The following is a 6176-nucleotide window of genomic DNA, read 5'->3' on the forward strand; positions in this document are numbered from 1 at the left end:
CTCTGTTCTTATCCTTCAATACCTGAACACTCCATCCACCTGTTCCCCCTGTCAGCAATGGGGTTTTGAAGCACAGCCCTGACCTGGATTGAGTCCTACCTCCCTGGTCGCTCCTTCCAGGTTGGACTGATACAGTATTGGCACCTCTTTGCCACAGGAGTTCTCCAGGGCTTAGTCCTTGGACCGCTTCTTTTGTGCCTTTACCCTAAATCCCTTGGCCCTCTAATTATTGCTCATAGTTTGTCTTACCACTGCTATGCTGATGCCATCAACTCTTAAACGTAATGTCAATGTACTGGCAGACTTGGCGACAGGGTGATAGAGCAGGTGCAGATGCAGACTGGTGCTGGTGTCAAAAAAAACTCTTGTTCTCAAAAACTACTCATCATAAAAAATTCTACTTAGTATGGGAAAGACACAAAAGAGTTTCAGCATTTTGGAAATATTGGATATTGTTGTCAAAAGATATAGCTAATTTCGGTGAAATACTCCTGCTGTGTTATGCCTGCCTCCGAGAAGGGGAGTGTATTTCAAAGTACCCAGATTTGCCATTCTGGCCTATACTCTGTCTCCCTATCCTTTTTCCTGTTACAGCTTGACCATAGACCGGGCAGTAACACAAATCATCTTGTGCTCATATAGCAGCATGCGTGGTATTTGACACGTGGAAGAATTACCTTACTGTGGATGTACAAATTGAGTACACAAGTGCTAACGAGAATCACAGACATAATTTTGACATCTTTAGCTTTCAGAGGGCATCGTGAAAGAGTAGGTGAACTAAACAGTGGCAACTTTCTATCAGTCATTAACTTGTTGGCTATCCTGTGTTGCAGGAGATCCTTTTTGTCCATTATAAGCATACATTTGCCCCTTATGATGCTTTAAGGGCATTGGGCTCGTACAAACACATTTGTTCTCAACTTGCTTGTAGTAATTTAAGAGAACTTGGCACTTTCACCAATTTTCTCAGATTGTTTCTTACTAGTGGCAACTCTTGATAGATAGTATCACTAAGGTTGAGTACATTATTTCACTCACTTCCCACTGCTTTGCATGAGATATTGATTCATTTAATAAATTATTCTGTAAATATTTTCTGTGAAAAACCCCGGCCTTAATTATTGCTTGGCTGCAATAATGAATTAATATTTATTATTAATAATCTGTTTGATTATTTCTGGCCCTGGGGGTTGAAATAGTTTGATTCTTGTTGCAAAAATGATTTCAGTGCATCTTCGAGGCCTATATCTGTGTCTCTGTCTCACGTGTGCTTCGGTTTATGCCTGCTCTATAGAGGCAAAGACATTTCATGCACAATTCGACCCTCGTTAATTACGTGAACTTTAGTCAATTGAACAGAATACATAATCAGCCACGCTTATAATATCTCCACCCTTACATGCATAATGCATTAAGGACAGAAGCGTCTTGCGATGACGCATGTTTCTTGGGCAGAATGCGTCATGTGCACCTGAAAAGCATCGCAGAAGGCTTAGTGGCCCTTAGTTTGGTTGCAGGAACACTGAATTTCTGAGTTGGCCAGTCTCATAGTGCTGGCACCTTGGCCATAGGGGTGAAACCAGCCTCTGCCCAGAAAGCCCTTGTTCTGCTTGTTCAGCTCATAAGCAAATTGGAAACATAGGAAAGCACAACAGGAAAGCTTTCTCTCACAGCAGTTGCCCAGGATAATGCTCCACCAGTCAGCAGAGAGATAACCAATGCCAATTTTTCCCTTTCCATAGGGAAGCTGGTGCACTCCAATAACAGACTCCAAAGGTAATCAAAAGCCAAGAATCAGGACTAGATACTGAAATCTGTGTTATATACCTTCACTAAGGAGATGACTGAGCACACCTGACTAATCAGGAACACCTGCAAAGTCGTTATTGTTATGGTGCACTGAAATGGGGGGACTATGCATAAAATGACTGCTCCTACACAGATCACCCTAAATGGATGTACTGTAAGTACCCTCAAATTAAGCTGGAGTACAGAGCCATGGTATATGCAGATACTTATAGCACAGTTATAGTCCAACCACCTCCTGCTACAGTATATGTGACTTGCCAGGCAGAACCCGTCACATTTTTCACCTCTATTGTTTTTATTGTTCTCACACCCAGAGGGACCTGAAGAGTGGAGAAGGATTTCCATCGGGACAGTGAGCTGATCATTTTGAGTGAGCGCAAGATGCAAAGATTTTTCACCACACAACCTGTTCTACGAGCCCACAGTAGGGTAAGAAAAGTAGGCTACGTTAGAAAATAACTGTCAAACAAAAGCACAGGGAAGCTCAAACACAGTGGATAGTTTTTCTTCTGCTGAACTTAGGAGGTGATACAGTGTCCAGTGTCCAGGTGCCCAGGCTGGGGGGAGGCTATGCCCAGCCTGTTTAAGGCAACACCTGTACTTCTGTCTCTCATTTAGACAGTTTTCTGCTGTGTTTGGTTGAAATAATTTCAATCAACTTCTGATTCCATGTGCTCAGGTGCCAGGGCACTCTTAAGTAAAAGGATTTAATTTATTTTATACCAATATAAGTATATTCTGGCATGGCTTAGACCCCATAATTCACTTCATCATTCATGTACAGCTGTTGATGTCTGTTATTTATTTATGCAATAAGACAATGCCTTACCTTGAGATATTGCCACTGCTGTGCTGCGACCGTAGATCAGCACAGCATTGGCAATACAGTATATCACGGTAAGTCACGACTTTGAGTGTATTGTTGCAATTATACAACAGTTGTATCAACACATTTAGAAATATACATTTTAACTATGAAAACTAAAAGAACGATACAGTAAGTTACATTCAACCTTTTTTTAATATACAAATCGCTTCTGAAGTGTATTTACGTTGTGAGTTTATGACATCTCTGATACCATGAATCAACCAAACGTAAACATAGCGGATCGGTAACCAGGTTTTGATCATTTAGGAGTGACTTGTTAGGTAATAGCACTCCTTGGTATGTCTCTCAGCCAATGTGAGGTTGGAACTGTGCCAAATCACAATGTGACCAAATCCATAACTCCATTTCCCGAAATGCAGCCCAAACTTGCAAAGAACCAAATATTTCACATTTTGACTCATCAGTCCAGAGAACCTGCTGCCATTTTTCTGCGCCCCAGTTCCTGTGTTTTCCTGCATAGTCGCTTGGCCTTGTTTCCACGTCGGAGGTATGGCTTTTTGGCCGCATTTCTTCCATGAAGACCACTTCTAACCGGACTTCTCCACGCAGTAGATGGGTGTACCTGGGTCAAACTGGTTTCTGCCAATTCTGAGCTGATGGCGCTGCTGGACATCTTCCGATTGCAAAGGGAAGTAAGCATGGTGTGTCTTTCATCTGCTGCACTAAGTTTTCTTGGCCGACCACTGCGTCTACGGTCCTGAACGTTGCCCGTTTCTTTGTGCTTCTTCAACAGAGCATGGACAACACATCTGGAAACCCGTTTGCCCTGAAATTTCTGCCGGGGGTAGACCTTGCTGATGCAGTATAATTACCTTGTGTCTTGTTGCTGTACTCAGTCTTGCCATGGTGTATGATTTCTGACATTAAACTGTCTTCAGCAACCTCACCTTGGAAGCAGTTTGGCTGTTCCTCACCCAGTTGTAACCTTCCTACACAGCCGTTTCTGTTTCAGTTAATGATTGTGTTTCAACCTACATATTAAATTGATGCTCATTAGCTCCTATTTGGTATAACTGGTTAATCACACACCTGACTATATGACTACAAAATCCCAGACTTTGTGCAAGTGTACCTAGAAGAATTGATGCTGGTTTGGAGGCAAAGGGTGGTCACACCAAATATTGATTTGATTTTTTCTTCTGTTCACTCACTTTGCATTTTGTTAATTGTTAAACATTTCTATTTTTTAAAGCATTCTTACTTTACAGCATTTTTTCACACCTGCCTAAAACCTTTGGACAGCACTGTATATGTGTCTATGTTTTTATAAAGCTTGCCAAAAGTGTTCAAAAAGCTCTCCAAAGAGAATTACTCAACCTAACACTTTTAACCTACCACATTTAAAATGGAACTTTATATCAAAATTACGTTAACCAGAGCCTTGTTAGCCTCTTTAGCCAGTACAATTACAGGGATACTAGCAAGTCCAAATCCTGTAATTACTGTACGCATGTCTGTATATTCATTCTGCTATGTAAACATAGTGATATTCCTAAACTGTCCATTGCTTGAATATGACACATTATACCTTGTTGGAAAGCGTCGGAAACCTCATACAAGAAGCATGCTTTGTTTTACATTAGTTTGGTACTAAAATTACCTAGAAATGCATTTACGTTGAGTCAAGCACCGCACTCTCCCATGCAGCTCCCCACCAGGCCAGTGCTCCTGGACATCTCTAAAACATCAATGACCCACTTCCATATTTGACAGTAGACTTGGTTACCCCAAGACACAACCAGTCTCTGCAATTCTTAAACGGCAATCCTTGGGTTATTTTTGGCCTCCATCACCATCTTCCATCACTCTCCTGGCAGTAAGAGCAGTCATCTGGCAGTTGGAGGGTTGCCGGTTTGATCCCACCCTGGCTGTGTCAAAGTGTCCCAGAGCAAGACACCTAACCCCAAAATACTCCTGATGAGCTGGTTGGTGCCTTGCATGGCAGCCAATCACCATTGGTGTTTGAGTGTTTGTATGAATGCGTGAATGAGAAGCATTAATTGTAATTTTGATAAAAGCGCTATATAAATGCCAAATGCCAACCATTTACCATTACCAATAACAAGTAGTTCAAGACGGCATTTACCTAGGTATAGTCGCGGCAAACACAGTTTTCTCAAAAATGGCTGAACAGATTCCGAAATAAACTTTCATGTTAATCAGAAAACACTCATAGCTTCATATTCAGATTTGGTTCCATAAATATCCATCCATCCATCCATTATCTGAACCCGCTTATCCTGAACAGGGTCGCAGGGGGAGCTGGAGCCTATCCCAGCATAGATTGGGCGAAAGGCAGGAATACACCCTGGACAGGTCGCCAGTCCATCGCAGGGCACACACACCATTCACTCACACACTCATACCTACGGGTAATTTAGACTCTCCAATCAGCCTAACCTGCATGTCTTTGGACTGTGGGAGGAAACCGGAGTACCCGGAGGAAACCCACGCAGACACGGGGAGAACATGCAAAATCCGCACAGAGAGGCCCCGACCAACAGGGATTCGAACCCAGGACCTCTTTGCTGTGAGGCGACAGTGCTAACCACTGAGCCATCCGTGCCGCCTTCCATAAATATGTCCGTATCAAATTTACGAACCAAACTTGTATTTCTACCAAACCGGAAATAGTGAGTTAAGAACACTAAGAAAAAAAAAAACGGTTATCATTTAAACATTGTGTTTTGTAGATGTCTCCCAATGACGGGTCTGTGGTCCATCCACCTTTAAGAGTTGTGCCGCCCTTCATTCCATATTTTCCACATTGTCGATTGTCTCTGAAATGGATTTTCTCATAAGTTAAAGACCACCATGTTTTATGCTGGTCTTATCTATAACACACCACCTGCACAACCATGTTTATGTAATACATATACATTAACAAAGAGAATGGCCACCTGTCTGACATGATGGACGAGTGTTACATAATATTTTCACAAAAGGATTTTATAGGAGTTTCTTTGTCTCAATGTGTTATGCATGCTGAACTTGACACATCCATAAGTATAGGCTATAAGTATAGTATATCCTGTCACTATTCTTCAACATAAATTGAAATGGGTCAGGACTAGGCTTCTTTGGAAATGACCCCAACTTTCACTGTGACAAATCAGATTGTAGTTATGTATCGTATACCATACTGCTAAGTATAAGATGCTTTTGCTTTTCTATGCAATGTATACCTGTAGTAATTAATTACAGTAAATGTTACATTAACTATCTTCCCACTGCTTAACTGTCAAATGAAAACACAGGGAAGCTCAAACACAGTGGATAGTTTTTCTTCTGCTGAACTTAGGAGGTGATACAGTGTCCAGTGTCCAGTGTCCAGGGGCCCAGGCCGGGGGGAGGCTATTCCCAGCCTGTTTAAGGCAACACCTGTACTTCTGTCTCTCAGTCAGACAGTTTGCTGCTGTGTTTGGTTGAAATAATTTCAATCAACTTCTGATTCCATGTGCTCAGGTGCCAGGGC

The sequence above is a fragment of the Conger conger genome, chromosome 7 (genome assembly GCF_963514075.1).
Source record: "Conger conger chromosome 7, fConCon1.1, whole genome shotgun sequence".
Lineage (NCBI taxonomy): Eukaryota > Metazoa > Chordata > Actinopteri > Anguilliformes > Congridae > Conger > Conger conger.